Source organism: Hypanus sabinus, chromosome 16, assembly GCF_030144855.1.
Source record: "Hypanus sabinus isolate sHypSab1 chromosome 16, sHypSab1.hap1, whole genome shotgun sequence".
In the NCBI taxonomy this organism is placed as follows: domain Eukaryota; kingdom Metazoa; phylum Chordata; class Chondrichthyes; order Myliobatiformes; family Dasyatidae; genus Hypanus; species Hypanus sabinus.
In genome coordinates this window covers 28,757,401-28,781,113 of record NC_082721.1, presented here as the reverse complement: position 1 = coordinate 28,781,113, position 23,713 = coordinate 28,757,401, and the positions used below count along the sequence as shown (strand labels likewise).

General features: G+C 47.5%; 1 protein-coding gene across 1 annotated transcript in view; it reads left to right on the top strand.

Moving 5' to 3' along the window:
- Nucleotides 1–23,713, top strand: part of cilp2 (cartilage intermediate layer protein 2) — a 79,016-nt gene that overhangs the window by 36,218 nt on the left and 19,085 nt on the right. The window lies entirely within an intron of this gene.

The following is a 23,713-nucleotide window of genomic DNA, read 5'->3' as shown; positions in this document are numbered from 1 at the left end:
GAGAGATAGACTGGACAAAGGGTGTGGGTTACAGAGAGATAGACTGGACAAAGGGTGTTGTTACAGTGGGATAGACTGGAGAAAGGGTCTGGGTTACAGTGGGATAGACTGGATAAAGGGTGTGGGTTACAGTGGGATAGACTGGATAAAGTGTGTGGATTACACAGTGATAGACTGGACAAAGGGTGTGGGTTACAGTGAGGTGACAGGAGAAAGGGTGCGGGTTACAGTGGGCTAACTGGATAAAGGGTGTCTGTTACAGTGGGCTAACTGGATAAAGGGTGTGGGTTACAGTGAGAGTCTGGATAAAGGGTGTGAGTTACAGTGGGATCGTCTGGAGAAAGGGTGTGGGTTACAGAGAAATAGACTGGATACAGGGTGTGGGTTACAGAGACAGACTGGACAAAGGGTGTGGGTTACAGAGAGATAGACAGGACAAAGGGTGTGGGTTACAGAGAGATAGACTGGACAAAGATTGTGGGTTACAGAGAGGACTGGACAAAGGGTGGGGGTTACAGAGAGATAGACTGGATAAAGGTTGTGGGTTACAGAGAGATAGACTGGATAAGAGGTCTGGGTTACAGTGAGATACACTGGATAAAGGGTGTGGGTTACAGTGGGATAGACAGGATAAAGGGTGTGGATTACAGTGGGATAGACTGGATAAAGGGTGTGGGTTACAGTGGATTAGACTGGAGAAAGTGTGTGGGTTACAGTGTTAGTCTGGATAAAGGGTGTGGGTTCCAGAGAGTTGATCAGATAAAGGGTGTGGGTTACAGAGGGATGGACTGGAGAAAGGGTGTGGTTTACGCTGAGATAGACCGGATAAACAGTGTGGGTTACAGAGAGATAGACTGGAGAAAGGGTGTGCGTTACAGTAGGATAGAGTGGATAAAGGGTGTGGGTTACAGTGCGATAAATTGGATAAAGGGTGTGGGTTACAGTGCGATAAATTGGATAAAGGGTGTGCGTAACAGTAGGATAGAGTGGATAAAGGGTGTGGGTTACAGTGCGATAAATTGGATAAAGGGTGTGGGTTACAGTGCGATAGATTGGATAAAGGGTGTGGGTTACCGTGGGATAGACTGGATAAAGGGCGTGTGATACAGTGAAATAGACTGGATAAAGGGTGTGTGTTACAATGGGGTAGATTGGATAAAGGGCGTGTGATACAGTGAAATATAGTGGATAAAGGGTGTGTGTCACAGTGGGATTGATGGGAGAAAGGGTGTGGGTTACAGTGGGATAGACTGGATAAAGGGTGTGGGTTACAGTGAGATAGACTGGATAAAGGGTGTGGGTTACAGAGAGATGACTGGACAAAGGGTGTGGGTTACAGAGACATAGACTGGACAAAGGGTGTGGGTTACAGAGAGATAGACTGGATAAAGGTTGTGGGTTACAGAGAGATAGACTGGACAAAGGGTGTGGGTTACAGTGAGATAGACTGGATAAAAGGTCTGGGTTACAGAGGGATAGAGTGGATAAAGGGTGTGGGTTACAGAGAGATAGACTGGATAAAGGGTGTGGGTTACAGACAGATGACTGGATAAAGGGTGTGGGTTACAGAGAGATAGACTGGATAAAAGGTCTGGGTTACAGAGGGATAGAGTGGATAAAGGGTGTGGGTTACAGAGAGATGACTGGATAAAGGGTGTGGGTCACAGTGGGATAGACTGGATAAAGGGTGTGGGTTACAGACAGATGACTGGATAAAGGGTGTGGGTTACAGTGAGATAGACAGGATAAAGGGTGCGGGTCACAGTGGGATAGACTGGAGAAAGGACGTGCATTACAGTGGGATAGACTGGATAAAGGGTGTGGGTTACAGTGGGATAGACTGGATAAAGGGTGTGGGTTACAGTGGGATAGACTGGATAAAGGGTGTGGGTCACAGTGAGATAGACTGGATAAAGGGTGTGGGTCACAGTGGGATAGACTGGATAAAGGGTGTGGGTTACAGTGGGATAGACTGGATAAAGGGTGTGGGTTACAGTGGGATAGACTGGATAAAGGGTGTGGGTCACAGTGAGATAGACAGGATAAAGGGTGTGGGTCACAGTGGGTTAGACTGGATAAAGGGTGTGGGTTACAGAGAGATAGACTGGAGAAAGGGTGTGGGTTACAGTGGGATAGACTGGATAAAGGGTGTGGGTTACAGAGAGATGACTGGATAAAGGGTGTGGGTTACAGAGAGATGACTGGATAAAGGGTGTGGTTTACAGAGAGATGACTGGATAAAGGGTGTGGGTTACAGTGGGATAGACTGGAGAAAGGACGTGCGTTACAGTGGGATAGACTGGATAAAGGGTGTGGGTTACAGAGATATGACTGGATAAAGGGCGTGTGTTACTGTGGGATGACTGGATAAAGGGTATGGGTCACAGTGGGATTGACGGGAGAAAGGGTGTGGGTTACAGAGAAATAGACTGGATACAGGGTGTGGGTTACAGAGACAGACTGGACAAAGGGTGTGGGTTACAGAGAGATAGACAGGACAAAGGGTGTGGGTTACAGAGAGATAGACTGGACAAAGGTTGTGGGTTACAGGGAGATGACTGGATAAAGGGTGTGGGTTACAATGGGGTAGATTGGATAAAGGGCGTGTGATACAGTGAAATATAGTGGATAAAGGGAGGGGGTCACAGTGGGATTGATGGGAGAAAGGGTGTGGGTTACAGTGGGATAGACTGGAGAAAGGGTGTGGGTTACAGTGAGATAGACTGGATAAAGGGTGTGGGTTACAGAGAGATAGACTGGATAAAGGGTGTGGGTTACAGAGAGATGACTGGACAAAGGGTGTGGGTTACAGAGACATAGACTGGACAAAGGGTGTGGGTTACAGAGAGATAGACTGGATAAAAGTTGTGGGTTACAGAGAGATAGACTGGACAAAGGGTGTGGGTTACAGAGAGATAGACTGGACAAAGGGTGTTGTTACAGTGGGATAGACTGGAGAAAGGGTCTGGGTTACAGTGGGATAGACTGGATAAAGGGTGTGGGTTACAGTGAGATAGACTGGATAAAGTGTGTGGATTACACTGTGATAGACTGGACAAAGGGTGTGGGTTACAGTGAGGTGACAGGAGAAAGGGTGCGGGTTACAGTGGGCTAACTGGATAAAGGGTGTCTGTTACAGTGGGCTAACTGGATAAAGGGTGTGGGTTACAGTGAGAGTCTGGATAAAGGGTGTGCGTAACAGTAGGATAGAGTGGATAAAGGGTGTGGGTTACAGTGCGATAAATTGGATAAAGGGTGTGGGTTACAGTGCGATAGATTGGATAAAGGGTGTGGGTTACCGTGGGATAGACTGGATAAAGGGCGTGTGATACAGTGAAATAGACTGGATAAAGGGTGTGTGTTACAATGGGGTAGATTGGATAAAGGGCGTGTGATACAGTGAAATATAGTGGATAAAGGGTGTGGGTCACAGTGGGATTGATGGGAGAAAGGGTGTGGGTTACAGTGGGATAGACTGGATAAAGGGTGTGGGTTACAGTGAGATAGACTGGATAAAGGGTGTGGGTTACAGAGAGATGACTGGACAAAGGGTGTGGGTTACAGAGACATAGACTGGACAAAGGGTGTGGGTTACAGAGAGATAGACTGGATAAAGGTTGTGGGTTACAGAGAGATAGACTGGACAAAGGGTGTGGGTTACAGTGAGATAGACTGGATAAAAGGTCTGGGTTACAGAGGGATAGAGTGGATAAAGGGTGTGGGTTACAGAGAGATAGACTGGATAAAGGGTGTGGGTTACAGACAGATGACTGGATAAAGGGTGTGGGTTACAGAGAGATAGACTGGATAAAAGGTCTGGGTTACAGAGTGATAGAGTGGATAAAGGGTGTGGGTTACAGAGAGATGACTGGATAAAGGGTGTGGGTCACAGTGGGATAGACTGGATAAAGGGTGTGGGTTACAGACAGATGACTGGATAAAGGGTGTGGGTTACAGTGAGATAGACAGGCTAAAGGGTGCGGGTCACAGTGGGATAGACTGGAGAAAGGACGTGCGTTACAGTGGGATAGACTGGATAAAGGGTGTGGGTTACAGTGGGATAGACTGGATAAAGGGTGTGGGTTACAGTGGGATAGACTGGATAAAGGGTGTGGGTCACAGTGAGATAGACTGGATAAAGGGTGTGGGTCACAGTGGGATAGACTGGATAAAGGGTGTGGGTTACAGTGGGATAGACTGGATAAAGGGTGTGGGTTACAGTGGGATAGACTGGATAAAGGGTGTGGGTCACAGTGAGATAGACAGGATAAAGGGTGTGGGTCACAGTGGGTTAGACTGGATAAAGGGTGTGGGTTACAGTGAGATAGACTGGAGAAAGGGTGTGGGTTACAGTGGGATAGACTGGATAAAGGGTGTGGGTTACAGAGAGATGACTGGATAAAGGGTGTGGGTTACAGAGAGATGACTGGATAAAGGGTGTGGTTTACAGAGAGATGACTGGATAAAGGGTGTGGGTTACAGTGGGATAGACTGGAGAAAGGACGTGCGTTACAGTGGGATAGACTGGATAAAGGGTGTGGGTTACAGAGATATGACTGGATAAAGGGCGTGTGTTACTGTGGGATGACTGGATAAAGGGTATGGGTCACAGTGGGATTGACGGGAGAAAGGGTGTGGGTTACAGAGAAATAGACTGGATACAGGGTGTGGGTTACAGAGACAGACTGGACAAAGGGTGTGGGTTACAGAGAGATAGACAGGACAAAGGGTGTGGGTTACAGAGAGATAGACTGGACAAAGGTTGTGGGTTACAGGGAGATGACTGGATAAAGGGTGTGGGTTACAATGGGGTAGATTGGATAAAGGGCGTGTGATACAGTGAAATATAGTGGATAAAGGGTGTGGGTCACAGTGGGATTGATGGGAGAAAGGGTGTGGGTTACAGTGGGATAGACTGGAGAAAGGGTGTGGGTTACAGTGAGATAGACTGGATAAAGGGTGTGGGTTACAGAGAGATAGACTGGATAAAGGGTGTGGGTTACAGAGAGATGACTGGACAAAGGGTGTGGGTTACAGAGACATAGACTGGACAAAGGGTGTGGGTTACAGAGAGATAGACTGGATAAAAGTTGTGGGTTACAGAGAGATAGACTGGACAAAGGGTGTGGGTTACAGAGAGATAGACTGGACAAAGGGTGTTGTTACAGTGGGATAGACTGGAGAAAGGGTCTGGGTTACAGTGGGATAGACTGGATAAAGGGTGTGGGTTACAGTGAGATAGACTGGATAAAGTGTGTGGATTACACAGTGATAGACTGGACAAAGGGTGTGGGTTACAGTGAGGTGACAGGAGAAAGGGTGCGGGTTACAGTGGGCTAACTGGATAAAGGGTGTCTGTTACAGTGGGCTAACTGGATAAAGGGTGTGGGTTACAGTGAGAGTCTGGATAAAGGGTGTGAGTTACAGTGGGATCGTCTGGAGAAAGGGTGTGGGTTACAGAGAAATAGACTGGATACAGGGTGTGGGTTACAGAGACAGACTGGACAAAGGGTGTGGGTTACAGAGAGATAGACAGGACAAAGTGTGTGGGTTACAGAGAGATAGACTGGACAAAGATTGTGGGTTACAGAGAGGACTGGACAAAGGGTGGGGGTTACAGAGAGATAGACTGGATAAAGGTTGTGGGTTACAGAGAGATAGACTGGATAAGAGGTCTGGGTTACAGTGAGATACACTGGATAAAGGGTGTGGGTTACAGTGGGATAGACAGGATAAAGGGTGTGGATTACAGTGGGATAGACTGGATAAAGGGTGTGGGTTACAGTGGATTAGACTGGAGAAAGTGTGTGGGTTACAGTGTTAGTCTGGATAAAGGGTGTGGGTTCCAGAGAGTTGATCAGATAAAGGGTGTGGGTTACAGAGGGATGGACTGGAGAAAGGGTGTGGTTTACGCTGAGATAGACCGGATAAACAGTGTGGGTTACAGAGAGATAGACTGGAGAAAGGGTGTGCGTTACAGTAGGATAGAGTGGATAAAGGGTGTGGGTTACAGAGAGATGACTGGACAAAGGGTGTGGGTTACAGTGGATTAGACTGGAGAAAGTGTGTGGGTTACAGTGTTAGTCTGGATAAAGGGTGTGGGTTCCAGAGAGTTGATCAGATAAAGGGTGTGGGTTACAGAGGGATGGACTGGAGAAAGGGTGTGGTTTACGCTGAGATAGACCGGATAAACAGTGTGGGTTACAGAGAGATAGACTGGAGAAAGGGTGTGCGTTACAGTAGGATAGAGTGGATAAAGGGTGTGGGTTACAGTGCGATAAATTGGATAAAGGGTGTGGGTTACAGTGCGATAAATTGGATAAAGGGTGTGCGTAACAGTAGGATAGAGTGGATAAAGGGTGTGGGTTACAGTGCGATAAATTGGATAAAGGGTGTGGGTTACAGTGCGATAGATTGGATAAAGGGTGTGGGTTACCGTGGGATAGACTGGATAAAGGGCGTGTGATACAGTGAAATAGACTGGATAATGGGTGTGCGTTACAGTGGGATAGACTGGATAAAGGGTGTGGGTTACAGTGCGATAAATTGGATAAAGGGTGTGGGTTACAGTGGGATAGACAGGATAAAGGGTGTGGGTTACAGAGAGATGACTGGATAAAGGGTGTGGGTTACAGAGGGATAGAATGGATAAAGGGTGGGGGTTACAGTCGGGTGACTGGAGAATGGGTGTGGGTTACAGTGAGATAGACGGGAGAAAGGCTGTGGGTTACAGAGAGATGACTGGATAAAAAGTCTGGGTTACAGAGGGATAGACTGGATAAAGGGTGTGGGTTACAATGAGTTGACTGGAGAAAGGGTGTGGGTTACAGAGAGATAGACTGGATAAAGGGTTTGGGTGATAGTGGGATAGACTGGATTAAGGGTGTGGGTTACAGTGGGATAGACTGGATAAAGGGTGTGGGTCACAGTGAGATAGACTGGATAAAGGGTGTGGGTCACAGTGGGATAGACTGGATAAAGGGTGTGGGTTACAGAGAGATAGACTGGATAAAGGGTGTGGGTTACAGTGGGATAGACTGGATAAAGGGTGTGGGTTACAGAGAGATGACTGGATAAAGGGTGTGGGTTACAGAGAGATGACTGGATAAAGGGTGTGGGTTACAGTGGGATAGACTGGAGAAAGGACGTGCGTTACAGTGGGATAGACTGGATAAAGGGTGTGGGTTACAGTGGGATAGACTGGATAAAGGGTGTGGGTTACAGTGGGATAGACTGGATAAAGGGTGTGGGTCACAGTGAGATAGACTGGATAAAGGGTGTGGGTCACAGTGGGATAGACTGGATAAAGGGTGTGGGTTACAGTGGGATAGACTGGATAAAGGGTGTGGGTTACAGTGGGATAGACTGGATAAAGGGTGTGGGTCACAGTGAGATAGACTGGATAAAGGGTGTGGGTCACAGTGGGATAGACTGGATAAAGGGTGTGGGTTACAGAGAGATAGACTGGAGAAAGGGTGTGGGTTACAGTGGGATAGACTGGATAAAGGGTGTGGGTTACAGAGAGATGACTGGATAAAGGGTGTGGGTTACAGAGAGATGACTGGATAAAGGGTGTGGTTTACAGAGAGATGACTGGATAAAGGGTGTGGGTTACAGTGGGATAGACTGGAGAAAGGACGTGCGTTACAGTGGGATAGACTGGATAAAGGGTGTGGGTTACAGAGATATGACTGGATAAAGGGCGTGTGTTACTGTGGGATGACTGGATAAAGGGTGTGGGTTACAGTCAGGTGACTGGAGAATGGGTGTGGGTTACAGTGAGATAGACAGGAGAAAGGGTGTGGGTTACAGAGAGATGACTGGATAAAAGGTCTGGGTTACAGAGGGATAGACTGGATAAAGGGTGTGGGTTACAATGAGTTGACTGGAGAAAGGGTGTGGGTTACAGAGAGATGGCTGGTTAAAAGGTGTGGTTACAGCGGGATAGACTGGATAAATGCTGTGCTTTACACTGGGATAGACTGGATTAAGGGTGTGGGTTACAATGAGATAGACTGGAGAAAGGGTGTGGGCTACAGTGGGATAGACTGGATAAAGGGTGTTGGTTACAGTGGGATAGACAGGAGAAAGGGTCTGGGTTACAGAGAGGACTGGACAAAGGGTGTGGGTTGCAGAGAGATAGACTGGATAAAGGGTGTGGGTTACAGTGGGATAGACTGGATAAAGGGTGTGGGTTACAGAGAGATGGACCGGATAAAGGGTGTGCGTTACTGTGGGATGACTGGATAAAAGGTGTGGGTCACAGTGGGATTGATGGGAGAAAGGGTGTGGATTACAGTGGATTAGACTGGATAAAGGGTGTGGGTTACAGTGGGATAGACTGGATAAAGGGTGTGGGTTACAGAGAGATGACTGGATAAAGGGTGTGTGTTACAATGGGGTAGATTGGATAAAGGGCGTGTGATACAGTGAAATATAGTGGATAAAGGGTGTGGGTCACAGTGGGATTGATGGGAGAAAGGGTGTGGGTTACAGTGGGATAGACTGGATAAAGGGTGTGGGTTACAGTGAGATAGACTGGATAAAGGGTGTGGGTTACAGAGAGATGACTGGACAAAGGGTGTGGGTTACAGAGACATAGACTGGACAAAGGGTGTGGGTTACAGAGAGATAGACTGGATAAAGGTTGTGGGTTACAGAGAGATAGACTGGACAAAGGGTGTGGGTTACAGTGAGATAGACTGGATAAAAGGTCTGGGTTACAGAGGGATAGAGTGGATAAAGGGTGTGGGTTACAGAGAGATAGACTGGATAAAGGGTGTGGGTTACAGACAGATGACTGGATAAAGGGTGTGGGTTACAGAGAGATAGACTGGATAAAAAGTCTGGGTTACAGAGGGATAGAGTGGATAAAGGGTGTGGGTTACAGAGAGATGACTGGATAAAGGGTGTGGGTCACAGTGGGATAGACTGGATAAAGGGTGTGGGTTACAGACAGATGACTGGATAAAGGGTGTGGGTTACAGTGAGATAGACAGGATAAAGGGTGCGGGTCACAGTGGGATAGACTGGAGAAAGGACGTGCGTTACAGTGGGATAGACTGGATAAAGGGTGTGGGTTACAGTGGGATAGACTGGATAAAGGGTGTGGGTTACAGTGGGATAGACTGGATAAAGGGTGTGGGTTACAGTGAGATAGACTGGATAAAGTGTGTGGATTACACAGTGATAGACTGGATAAAGGGTGTGGGTTACAGTGAGGTGACAGGAGAAAGGGTGTGGGTTACAGTGGGTTAGACTGGATAAAGGGTGTGGGTTACAGAGAGATAGACTGGAGAAAGGGTGTGGGTTACAGTGGGATAGACTGGATAAAGGGTGTGGGTTACAGAGAGATGACTGGATAAAGGGTGTGGGTTACAGAGAGATGACTGGATAAAGGGTGTGGTTTACAGAGAGATGACTGGATAAAGGGTGTGGGTTACAGTGGGATAGACTGGAGAAAGGACGTGCGTTACAGTGGGATAGACTGGATAAAGGGTGTGGGTTACAGAGATATGACTGGATAAAGGGCGTGTGTTACTGTGGGATGACTGGATAAAGGGTATGGGTCACAGTGGGATTGACGGGAGAAAGGGTGTGGGTTACAGAGAAATAGACTGGATACAGGGTGTGGGTTACAGAGACAGACTGGACAAAGGGTGTGGGTTACAGAGAGATAGACAGGACAAAGGGTGTGGGTTACAGAGAGATAGACTGGACAAAGGTTGTGGGTTACAGGGAGATGACTGGATAAAGGGTGTGGGTTACAATGGGGTAGATTGGATAAAGGTCGTGTGATACAGTGAAATATAGTGGATAAAGGGTGTGGGTCACAGTGGGATTGATGGGAGAAAGGGTGTGGGTTACAGTGGGATAGACTGGAGAAAGGGTGTGGGTTACAGTGAGATAGACTGGATAAAGGGTGTGGGTTACAGAGAGATAGACTGGATAAAGGGTGTGGGTTACAGAGAGATGACTGGACAAAGGGTGTGGGTTACAGAGAGATGACTGGACAAAGGGTGTGGGTTACAGAGAGATAGACTGGACAAAGGGTGTGGGTTACAGAGAGATAGACTGGACAAAGGGTGTTGTTACAGTGGGATAGACTGGAGAAAGGGTCTGGGTTACAGTGGGATAGACTGGATAAAGGGTGTGGGTTACAGTGAGATAGACTGGATAAAGTGTGTGGATTACACAGTGATAGACTGGACAAAGGGTGTGGGTTACAGTGAGGTGACAGGAGAAAGGGTGCGGGTTACAGTGGGCTAACTGGATAAAGGGTGTCTGTTACAGTGGGCTAACTGGATAAAGGGTGTGGGTTACAGTGAGAGTCTGGATAAAGGGTGTGAGTTACAGTGGGATCGTCTGGAGAAAGGGTGTGGGTTACAGAGAAATAGACTGGATACAGGGTGTGGGTTACAGAGACAGACTGGACAAAGGTTGTGGGTTACAGAGAGATAGACAGGACAAAGGGTGTGGGTTACAGAGAGATAGACTGGACAAAGATTGTGGGTTACAGAGAGGACTGGACAAAGGGTGGGGGTTACAGAGAGATAGACTGGATAAAGGTTGTGGGTTACAGAGAGATAGACTGGATAAGAGGTCTGGGTTACAGTGAGATACACTGGATAAAGGGTGTGGGTTACAGTGGGATAGACAGGATAAAGGGTGTGGATTACAGTGGGATAGACTGGATAAAGGGTGTGGGTTACAGTGGATTAGACTGGAGAAAGTGTGTGGGTTACAGTGTTAGTCTGGATAAAGGGTGTGGGTTCCAGAGAGTTGATCAGATAAAGGGTGTGGGTTACAGAGGGATGGACTGGAGAAAGGGTGTGGTTTACGCTGAGATAGACCGGATAAACAGTGTGGGTTACAGAGAGATAGACTGGAGAAAGGGTGTGCGTTACAGTAGGATAGAGTGGATAAAGGGTGTGGGTTACAGTGCGATAAATTGGATAAAGGGTGTGGGTTACAGTGCGATAAATTGGATAAAGGGTGTGCGTAACAGTAGGATAGAGTGGATAAAGGGTGTGGGTTACAGTGCGATAAATTGGATAAAGGGTGTGGGTTACAGTGCGATAAATTGGATAAAGGGTGTGGGTTACAGTGGGATAGACAGGATAAAGGGCGTGGGTTACAGAGAGATGACTGGATAAAGGGTGTGGGTTACAGAGGGATAGAATGGATAAAGGGTGGGGGTTACAGTCGGGTGACTGGAGAATGGGTGTGGGTTACAGTGAGATAGACGGGAGAAAGGCTGTGGGTTACAGAGAGATGACTGGATAAAAAGTCTGGGTTACAGAGGGATAGACTGGATAAAGGGTGTGGGTTACAATGAGTTGACTGGAGAAAGGGTGTGGGTTACAGAGAGGTAGACTGGATAAAGGGTTTGGGTGATAGTGGGATAGACTGGATTAAGGGTGTGGGTTACAGTGGGATAGACTGGATAAAGGGTGTGGGTCACAGTGAGATAGACTGGATAAAGGGTGTGGGTCACAGTGGGATAGACTGGATAAAGGGTGTGGGTTACAGAGAGATAGACTGGATAAAGGGTGTGGGTTACAGTGGGATAGACTGGATAAAGGGTGTGGGTTACAGAGAGATGACTGGATAAAGGGTGTGGGTTACAGAGAGATGACTGGATAAAGGGTGTGGGTTACAGTGGGATAGACTGGAGAAAGGACGTGCGTTACAGTGGGATAGACTGGATAAAGGGTGTGGGTCACAGTGGGATAGACTGGATAAAGGGTGTGGGTTACAGTGGGATAGACTGGATAAAGGGTGTGGGTTACAGTGGGATAGACTGGATAAAGGGTGTGGGTCACAGTGAGATAGACTGGATAAAGGGTGTGGGTCACAGTGGGATAGACTGGATAAAGGGTGTGGGTTACAGAGAGATAGACTGGAGAAAGGGTGTGGGTTACAGTGGGATAGACTGGATAAAGGGTGTGGGTTACAGAGAGATGACTGGATAAAGGGTGTGGGTTACAGAGAGATGACTGGATAAAGGGTGTGGTTTACAGAGAGATGACTGGATAAAGGGTGTGGGTTACAGTGGGATAGACTGGAGAAAGGACGTGCGTTACAGTGGGATAGACTGGATAAAGGGTGTGGGTTACAGAGATATGACTGGATAAAGGGCGTGTGTTACTGTGGGATGACTGGATAAAGGGTGTGGGTTACAGTCAGGTGACTGGAGAATGGGTGTGGGTTACAGTGAGATAGACAGGAGAAAGGGTGTGGGTTACAGAGAGATGACTGGATAAAAGGTCTGGGTTACAGAGGGATAGACTGGATAAAGGGTGTGGGTTACAATGAGTTGACTGGAGAAAGGGTGTGGGTTACAGAGAGATGGCTGGTTAAAAGGTGTGGTTACAGCGGGATAGACTGGATAAATGCTGTGCTTTACACTGGGATAGACTGGATTAAGGGTGTGGGTTACAATGAGATAGACTGGAGAAAGGGTGTGGGCTACAGTGGGATAGACTGGATAAAGGGTGTTGGTTACAGTGGGATAGACAGGAGAAAGGGTCTGGGTTACAGAGAGGACTGGATAAAGGGTGTGGGTTGCAGAGAGATAGACTGGATAAAGGGTGTGGGTTACAGTGGGATAGACTGGATAAAGGGTGTGGGTTACAGAGAGATGGACCGGATAAAGGGTGTGCGTTACTGTGGGATGACTGGATAAAAGGTGTGGGTCACAGTGGGATTGATGGGAGAAAGGGTGTGGATTACAGTGGATTAGACTGGATAAAGGGTGTGGGTTACAGTGGGATAGACTGGATAAAGGGTGTGGGTTACAGAGAGATGACTGGATAAAGGGTGTGTGTTACAATGGGGTAGATTGGATAAAGGGCGTGTGATACAGTGAAATATAGTGGATAAAGGGTGTGGGTCACAGTGGGATTGATGGGAGAAAGGGTGTGGGTTACAGTGGGATAGACTGGATAAAGGGTGTGGGTTACAGTGAGATAGACTGGATAAAGGGTGTGGGTTACAGAGAGATGACTGGACAAAGGGTGTGGGTTACAGAGACATAGACTGGACAAAGGGTGTGGGTTACAGAGAGATAGACTGGATAAAGGTTGTGGGTTACAGAGAGATAGACTGGACAAAGGGTGTGGGTTACAGTGAGATAGACTGGATAAAAGGTCTGGGTTACAGAGGGATAGAGTGGATAAAGGGTGTGGGTTACAGAGAGATAGACTGGATAAAGGGTGTGGGTTACAGACAGATGACTGGATAAAGGGTGTGGGTTACAGAGAGATAGACTGGATAAAAGGTCTGGGTTACAGAGGGATAGAGTGGATAAAGGGTGTGGGTTACAGAGAGATGACTGGATAAAGGGTGTGGGTCACAGTGGGATAGACTGGATAAAGGGTGTGGGTTACAGACAGATGACTGGATAAAGGGTGTGGGTTACAGTGAGATAGACAGGATAAAGGGTGCGGGTCACAGTGGATTAGACTGGAGAAAGGGTGTGGGTTACAGTGGATTAGACTGGAGAAAGGGTGTGGGTTACAGTGGATTAGACTGGATAAAGGGTGTGGGTTCCAGAGAGTTGATCAGATAAAGGGTGTGGGTTACAGAGGGATGGACTGGAGAAAGGGTGTGGTTTACGCTGAGATAGACCGGATAAACAGTGTGGGTTACAGAGAGATAGACTGGAGAAAGGGTGTGCGTTACAGTAGGATAGAGTGGATAAAGGGTGTGGGTTACAGTGCGATAAATTGGATAAAGGGTGTGGGTTACAGTGCGATAAATTGGATAAAGGGTGTGCGTAACAGTAGGATAGAGTGGATAAAGGGTGTGGGTTACAGTGCGATAAATTGGATAAAGGGTGTGGGTTACAGTGCGATAGATTGGATAAAGGGTATGGGTTACCGTGGGATAGACTGGATAAAGGGCGTGTGATACAGTGAAATAGACTGGATAATGGGTGTGCGTTACACTGGGATAGACTGGATAAAGGGTGTGGGTTACAGTGCGATAAATTGGATAAAGGGTGTGGGTTACAGTGGGATAGACAGGATAAAGGGTGTGGGTTACAGAGAGATGACTGGATAAAGGGTGTGGGTTACAGAGGGATAGAATGGATAAAGGGTGGGGGTTACAGTCGGGTGACTGGAGAATGGGTGTGGGTTACAGTGAGATAGACGGGAGAAAGGCTGTGGGTTACAGAGAGATGACTGGATAAAAAGTCTGGGTTACAGAGGGATAGACTGGATAAAGGGTGTGGGTTACAATGAGTTGACTGGAGAAAGGGTGTGGGTTACAGAGAGATAGACTGGATAAAGGGTTTGGGTGATAGTGGGATAGACTGGATTAAGGGTGTGGGTTACAGTGGGATAGACTGGATAAAGGGTGTGGGTCACAGTGAGATAGACTGGATAAAGGGTGTGGGTCACAGTGGGATAGACTGGATAAAGGGTGTGGGTTACAGAGAGATAGACTGGATAAAGGGTGTGGGTTACAGTGGGATAGACTGGATAAAGGGTGTGGGTTACAGAGAGATGACTGGATAAAGGGTGTGGGTTACAGAGAGATGACTGGATAAAGGGTGTGGGTTACAGTGGGATAGACTGGAGAAAGGACGTGCGTTACAGTGGGATAGACTGGATAAAGGGTGTGGGTCACAGTGGGATAGACTGGATAAAGGGTGTGGGTTACAGTGGGATAGACTGGATAAAGGGTGTGGGTTACAGTGGGATAGACTGGATAAAGGGTGTGGGTCACAGTGAGATAGACTGGATAAAGGGTGTGGGTCACAGTGGGATAGACTGGATAAAGGGTGTGGGTTACAGAGAGATAGACTGGAGAAAGGGTGTGGGTTACAGTGGGATAGACTGGATAAAGGGTGTGGGTTACAGAGAGATGACTGGATAAAGGGTGTGGGTTACAGAGAGATGACTGGATAAAGGGTGTGGTTTACAGAGAGATGACTGGATAAAGGGTGTGGGTTACAGTGGGATAGACTGGAGAAAGGACGTGCGTTACAGTGGGATAGACTGGATAAAGGGTGTGGGTTACAGAGATATGACTGGATAAAGGGCGTGTGTTACTGTGGGATGACTGGATAAAGGGTGTGGGTTACAGTCAGGTGACTGGAGAATGGGTGTGGGTTACAGTGAGATAGACAGGAGAAAGGGTGTGGGTTACAGAGAGATGACTGGATAAAAGGTCTGGGTTACAGAGGGATAGACTGGATAAAGGGTGTGGGTTACAATGAGTTGACTGGAGAAAGGGTGTGGGTTACAGAGAGATGGCTGGTTAAAAGGTGTGGTTACAGCGGGATAGACTGGATAAATGCTGTGCTTTACACTGGGATAGACTGGATTAAGGGTGTGGGTTACAATGAGATAGACTGGAGAAAGGGTGTGGGCTACAGTGGGATAGACTGGATAAAGGGTGTTGGTTACAGTGGGATAGACAGGAGAAAGGGTCTGGGTTACAGAGAGGACTGGATAAAGGGTGTGGGTTGCAGAGAGATAGACTGGATAAAGGGTGTGGGTTACAGTGGGATAGACTGGATAAAGGGTGTGGGTTACAGAGAGATGGACCGGATAAAGGGTGTGCGTTACTGTGGGATGACTGGATAAAAGGTGTGGGTCACAGTGGGATTGATGGGAGAAAGGGTGTGGATTACAGTGGATTAGACTGGATAAAGGGTGTGGGTTACAGTGGGATAGACTGGATAAAGGGTGTGGGTTACAGAGAGATGACTGGATAAAGGGTGTGTGTTACAATGGGGTAGATTGGATAAAGGGCGTGTGATACAGTGAAATATAGTGGATAAAGGGTGTGGGTCACAGTGGGATTGATGGGAGAAAGGGTGTGGGTTACAGTGGGATAGACTGGATAAAGGGTGTGGGTTACAGTGAGATAGACTGGATAAAGGGTGTGGGTTACAGAGAGATGACTGGACAAAGGGTGTGGGTTACAGAGACATAGACTGGACAAAGGGTGTGGGTTACAGAGAGATAGACTGGATAAAGGTTGTGGGTTACAGAGAGATAGACTGGACAAAGGGTGTGGGTTACAGTGAGATAGACTGGATAAAAGGTCTGGGTTACAGAGGGATAGAGTGGATAAAGGGTGTGGGTTACAGAGAGATAGACTGGATAAAGGGTGTGGGTTACAGACAGATGACTGGATAAAGGGTGTGGGTTACAGAGAGATAGACTGGATAAAAGGTCTGGGTTACAGAGGGATAGAGTGGATAAAGGGTGTGGGTTACAGAGAGATGACTGGATAAAGGGTGTGGGTCACAGTGGGATAGACTGGATAAAGGGTGTGGGTTACAGACAGATGACTGGATAAAGGGTGTGGGTTACAGTGAGATAGACAGGATAAAGGGTGCGGGTCACAGTGGATTAGACTGGAGAAAGGGTGTGGGTTACAGTGGATTAGACTGGAGAAAGGGTGTGGGTTACAGTGGATTAGACTGGATAAAGGGTGTGGGTTCCAGAGAGTTGATCAGATAAAGGGTGTGGGTTACAGAGGGATGGACTGGAGAAAGGGTGTGGTTTACGCTGAGATAGACCGGATAAACAGTGTGGGTTACAGAGAGATAGACTGGAGAAAGGGTGTGCGTTACAGTAGGATAGAGTGGATAAAGGGTGTGGGTTACAGTGCGATAAATTGGATAAAGGGTGTGGGTTACAGTGCGATAAATTGGATAAAGGGTGTGCGTAACAGTAGGATAGAGTGGATAAAGGGTGTGGGTTACAGTGCGATAAATTGGATAAAGGGTGTGGGTTACAGTGCGATAGATTGGATAAAGGGTATGGGTTACCGTGGGATAGACTGGATAAAGGGCGTGTGATACAGTGAAATAGACTGGATAATGGGTGTGCGTTACACTGGGATAGACTGGATAAAGGGTGTGGGTTACAGTGCGATAAATTGGATAAAGGGTGTGGGTTACAGTGGGATAGACAGGATAAAGGGTGTGGGTTACAGAGAGATGACTGGATAAAGGGTGTGGGTTACAGAGGGATAGAATGGATAAAGGGTGGGGGTTACAGTCGGGTGACTGGAGAATGGGTGTGGGTTACAGTGAGATAGACGGGAGAAAGGCTGTGGGTTACAGAGAGATGACTGGATAAAAAGTCTGGGTTACAGAGGGATAGACTGGATAAAGGGTGTGGGTTACAATGAGTTGACTGGAGAAAGGGTGTGGGTTACAGAGAGATAGACTGGATAAAGGGTTTGGGTGATAGTGGGATAGACTGGATTAAGGGTGTGGGTTACAGTGGGATAGACTGGATAAAGGGTGTGGGTCACAGTGAGATAGACTGGATAAAGGGTGTGGGTCACAGTGGGATAGACTGGATAAAGGGTGTGGGTTACAGAGAGATAGACTGGATAAAGGGTGTGGGTTACAGTGGGATAGACTGGATAAAGGGTGTGGGTTACAGAGAGATGACTGGATAAAGGGTGTGGGTTACAGAGAGATGACTGGATAAAGGGTGTGGGTTACAGTGGGATAGACTGGAGAAAGGACGTGCGTTACAGTGGGATAGACTGGATAAAGGGTGTGGGTCACAGTGGGATAGACTGGATAAAGGGTGTGGGTTACAGTGGGATAGACTGGATAAAGGGTGTGGGTTACAGTGGGATAGACTGGATAAAGGGTGTGGGTCACAGTGAGAGACTGGATAAAGGGTGTGGGTCACAGTGGGATAGACTGGATAAAGGGTGTGGGTTACAGAGAGATAGACTGGAGAAAGGGTGTGGGTTACAGTGGGATAGACTGGATAAAGGGTGTGGGTTACAGAGAGATGACTGGATAAAGGGTGTGGGTTACAGAGAGATGACTGGATAAAGGGTGTGGTTTACAGAGAGATGACTGGATAAAGGGTGTGGGTTACAGTGGGATAGACTGGAGAAAGGACGTGCGTTACAGTGGGATAGACTGGATAAAGGGTGTGGGTTACAGAGATATGACTGGATAAAGGGCGTGTGTTACTGTGGGATGACTGGATAAAGGGTGTGGGTTACAGTCAGGTGACTGGAGAATGGGTGTGGGTTACAGTGAGATAGACAGGAGAAAGGGTGTGGGTTACAGAGAGATGACTGGATAAAAGGTCTGGGTTACAGAGGGATAGACTGGATAAAGGGTGTGGGTTACAATGAGTTGACTGGAGAAAGGGTGTGGGTTACAGAGAGATGGCTGGTTAAAAGGTGTGGTTACAGCGGGATAGACTGGATAAATGCTGTGCTTTACACTGGGATAGACTGGATTAAGGGTGTGGGTTACAATGAGATAGACTGGAGAAAGGGTGTGGGCTACAGTGGGATAGACTGGATAAAGGGTGTTGGTTACAGTGGGATAGACAGGAGAAAGGGTCTGGGTTACAGAGAGGACTGGATAAAGGGTGTGGGTTGCAGAGAGATAGACTGGATAAAGGGTGTGGGTTACAGTGGGATAGACTGGATAAAGGGTGTGGGTTACAGAGAGATGGACCGGATAAAGGGTGTGCGTTACTGTGGGATGACTGGATAAAAGGTGTGGGTCACAGTGGGATTGATGGGAGAAAGGGTGTGGATTACAGTGGATTAGACTGGATAAAGGGTGTGGGTTACAGTGGGATAGACTGGATAAAGGGTGTGGGTTACAGAGAGATGACTGGATAAAGGGTGTGTGTTACAATGGGGTAGATTGGATAAAGGGCGTGTGATACAGTGAAATATAGTGGATAAAGGGTGTGGGTCACAGTGGGATTGATGGGAGAAAGGGTGTGGGTTACAGTGGGATAGACTGGATAAAGGGTGTGGGTTACAGTGAGATAGACTGGATAAAGGGTGTGGGTTACAGAGAGATGACTGGACAAAGGGTGTGGGTTACAGAGACATAGACTGGACAAAGGGTGTGGGTTACAGAGAGATAGACTGGATAAAGGTTGTGGGTTACAGAGAGATAGACTGGACAAAGGGTGTGGGTTACAGTGAGATAGACTGGATAAAAGGTCTGGGTTACAGAGGGATAGAGTGGATAAAGGGTGTGGGTTACAGAGAGATAGACTGGATAAAGGGTGTGGGTTACAGACAGATGACTGGATAAAGGGTGTGGGTTACAGAGAGATAGACTGGATAAAAGGTCTGGGTTACAGAGGGATAGAGTGGATAAAGGGTGTGGGTTACAGAGAGATGACTGGATAAAGGGTGTGGGTCACAGTGGGATAGACTGGATAAAGGGTGTGGGTTACAGACAGATGACTGGATAAAGGGTGTGGGTTACAGTGAGATAGACAGGATAAAGGGTGCGGGTCACAGTGGATTAGACTGGAGAAAGGGTGTGGGTTACAGTGGATTAGACTGGAGAAAGGGTGTGGGTTACAGTGGATTAGACTGGATAAAGGGTGTGGGTCACAGTGGATTAGACTGGATAAAGGGTGTGGGTCACAGTGGGATAGACTGGAGAAAGGGTGTGGGTTACAGTGGATTAGAGTGGATAAAGGGTGTGGGTCACAGTGGATTAGACTGGATAAAGGGTGTGGGTCACAGTGGGATAGACTGGAGAAAGGGTGTGGGTTACAGTGGATTAGACTGGATAAAGGGTGTGGGTTACAGTGGATTAGACTGGATAAAGGGTGTGGGTTACAGTGAGATACACTGGATAAAGGGTGTGGGTTACAGTGGGATAGACTGGAGAAAGTGTGTGGGTTACAGTGTTAGTCTGGATAAAGGGTGTGGGTTCCAGAGAGTGGACCGGATAATGGGTGTGGGTTACAGTGCATTAAACTGGATAGAGGCTGTGGGTTCCAGAGAGTTGATCGGATAAAGGGTGTGGGTTACTGTGGGATAGAGTGGATAAAGGGCGTGTGATACAGTGAAATAGACTGGATAATGGGTGTGCGTTACAGTGACGTAGACTGGAGAAAGTGTGTGGGTTACAGTGAGACGACTGGAGAAAGGGTGTGGGGTACAGAGAGATGACTGGAGAAAATGTGTGGGTTAAAGTGGGATAGATTGGTGAAAGGGTGTGCGTTACAGTGGGATAGACTGGATAAAGGGCGTGTGATACAGTGAAATAGACTGGATAATGGGTGTGCGTTACAGTGACGTAGACTGGAGAAAGTGTGTGGGTTACAGTGAGACGACTGGAGAAAGGGTGTGGGGTACAGAGAGATGACTGGAGAAAATGTGTGGGTTAAAGTGGGATAGACTGGAGAAAGGGTGTGCGTTACAGTGGGATAGACTGGATAAAGGGCGTGTGATACAGTGAAATAGACTGGATAATGGGTGTGCGTTACAGTGGGATAGACTGGATAAAGGCTTTGGGTGATAGTGAGATGACTGGATAAAGGGTGTTGGTTACAGTGGGATAGACTGGAGAAAGGGCGTGTGATACAGTGAAATAGACTGGATAATGGGTGTGCGTTACAGAGAGATAGACTGGATAAGGGGTATGGGTTACAGTGGGATAGAGTGGATAAAGGGTGTGGATTACAGTCAGGTGACTGGATAAAAGGTCTGGGTTACAGAGGGATAGACTGGATAAAGGGTGTGGGTTACAGTGACGTAGACTGGAGAAAGTGTGTGGGTTACAGTCAGGTGACTGGAGAAAGGGTGTGGGTTACAGAGAGATGACTGGATAAAAGGTATGGGTTACAGTAGGATAGACTGAATAAAGGGTGTGGGTTACAGTCAGGTGACTGGAGAATGGGTGTGGGTTACAGTGAGATAGACGGGAGAAAGGCTGTGGGTTACAGTGAGATGACTGTTTAAAGGGTGTGGGTTACAGTGGGATAGACTGAATAAAGGGTGTGGGTTACAGTCAGGTGACTGGAGAATGGGTGTGGGTTACAGTGAGATGACTGGATAAAGGGTATGGGTCACAGTGGGATTGACGGGAGAAAGGCTGTGGGTTACAGTGAGATGACTGGATAAAGGGTGTGGGTTACAGTGGTATAGACTGAATAAAGGGTGTGGGTTACAGTCAGGTGACTGGAGAATGGGTGTGGGTTACAGTGAGATGACTGGATAAAGGGTATGGGTCACAGTGGGATTGACGGGAGAAAGGGTGTGGGTTACAGTGGGATAGACTGGAGAAAGGATGTGTCATACAGAGAGATGACTAGATAAAGGGTGTGAGTTACAGAGAGATAGACCAGATAAAGGGTGTGGGTCACAGTGGGATAGACAGGATAAAGGGTGTGGGTTACAATGGGATAGACAGGACGAAGGGCGTGGGTTACAGAGAGGACTGGACAAAGGGTGTGGGTTACAGAGAGATGACTGGATAAGGGGTGTGGGTTACAGAGAGATGACTGGATAAAGGGTGTGGGTTACAGAGAGATGACTGGATAAAGGGTGTGGGTTACAGTGGGATAGACTGGATAAAGGGTGTGGGTTTCAGTCAGGTGACTGGAGAATGAGTGTGGGTTACAGTGAGATAGACGGGAGAAAGGCTGTGGGTTACAGTGAGATGACTGGATAAAAGGTCTGGGTTACAGAGGGATAGACTGGATAAAGGGTGTGGGTTACTGTGAGTTGACTGGAGAAAGGGTGTGGGTTACAGAGAGATGGCTGGATAAAAGGTGCGGGTTACAGTGGGATAGTCTGGATAAAGGGTGGGGGTTACAGAGAGATGACTGGATAAAGGGTGTGGGTTACAGTCAGGTGACTGGAGAATGGGTGTGGGTTACAGTGGGATAGACCGGAGAAAGGGTGTGGGTTCCAGTGGGATAGACCGGAGAAAGGGTGTGGGATACAGTAGGATAGATTGGAGAAAGTGTGCGGGTTACAGTGAGATGTCTGGATAAAGGGTGTGGGTTCCAGTGGGATAGACCGGAGAAAGGGTGTGGGTTCCAGTGGGATAGACTGGACAAAGAGTGTGGGTTACAGTGAGATAGACTTGAGAAAGTGTGTAGGTTACAGTGGGATTGACTGGAGAAAGGTTGTGGTTTACAGAGAGATAGACTGGATAATGGGTGTTGGTTACCCTGCGATAGACTGAAGAAAGGGTGTGGGGTACAGTGGGATAGGTTGGAGAACATTTGTGGGTTACAGTGGGATAGACTGGAGAAAGGGTGTGGGTTACATTGAGATGTCTGCATAACGCGTGTGATTTACAGTGAGATAGAACGGAGAAAGAGTGTGGGTTACAGTGAGATAGACTGGATAAAGGGTGTGGGTTAAAATGAGATGTCTGGATAAAGGGTGTGGGTTACAGTGGGATAGATGGACAAAGGGTTTGGGTTACAGAGGGATAGAGCGGAAGAACATGATGAGGTAGATTGGGAGTTCAATGAGGAAGGATGGCATTCAATATTGCCCTATGCTTATCAAGAGTTGTATTCAAATCCATATTCATGTTATTGCACATTAGCAGAATCTGTTACCCCACCGTGGCACTCTGAGAAGCTAAAGGGCTTCACCCATTCAGGGGTGATTCTCAGCCCATTCAGACCCTTGATTTGCCAGTGATTTGGATCATGCCTTATTCATATCTTAACTCCACCCATCTGACTTGATTCCAAAGCCTTAAATATTCTCGCTCAACAAAATTGGTCTCAGAACGTTTTTACTCAGCTGCATTTTGGCGAAATGGGGGTTTAGAGGAGGGGGAGGAGAAGACGCTTCTATATTCCCACAACCTTCTGTGAGAGGAAGTTCTCAACGTTATCTCCAGTAACTGAGCTTCAGTTTAATGGCATCAGCTCCTTCTATTCTGGCTGCAACTATACTCAGTTCTGGGCATTGTGGTTTTGGAAGGGTTCAAGTTCAAGTTTATTATCATCTGACTGTACATATATACAAATGTACAAATGAAACAACGTTCCTCTGGACCATGGGGCGCTCACAAAACATATATCACACATAGTACTTAAAACAAAATATAATTCAAAGTGACCAGTGCACAGCACGGGCAAACAGTAAACGACTCGCTGTCCTACTGACAAAACTTCGGAGGTGACAGGTTATTCATTAGTCTCACAGCCCGAGGGAAGAAACTATTGCCCAGGCTGGCAGTCCTAGTCCTGATGCTCCTGTACCTCCTTCCTGATGGGTAGTAGGTCAAAGAGGCTGTGGGATGGGTGGTAGGGATCCTCAACAATACTTTGTGTCCTTGATCTGCAATGCTCCGGGTAAATGTTTACAAATAGGGGAGAGGGAGACCCAGTGATCCACTTGGCAGTCTTTACTATCTGTATGATCTTGTATCCGCCGTACCACACGATGCAGGACACTCTCGATAATGTCTCAAAAGACAGGTGATGGAATGAGGTAGGGAGCCATGCCCATCTCAATCGTCTCAGAAAGTATAGACACTGCTGTGCCTTCTTGACTAGTGAGGAGGTGTTGTGGGTCCAGGTTAGATCACCTGTTATCTGCATACCAAGGAATTCTGTGCTCTCCACTCTCTCCGTGGCAGATCCATCAATGTGCAATGGAGAGTGGTCGAATGGTGCCTTCCTGAAGTTCACAATAATCTCCTTTGTCTTGTCCACATTGAGACTCAGATGCACTGTTTGACAAGCCTCTCTACCTCCTCCCTGTATGCACCCCCATGCCCTCTGATTCCCTAACCTGACCTCTTTTCCTTTCTTTATCTTTCTCCCTTTGAGATACATCTTAAAACCTACATCTTTGACAAAGCTCTGGCCACTTGTCCCAAAGTGTGACTTGGTTTCCAATATGGTTCCAAACTTTACCTGTCAGTGATTCACTAAAGGGCCTTGGGCTATTTCACCAAGGCATAGCC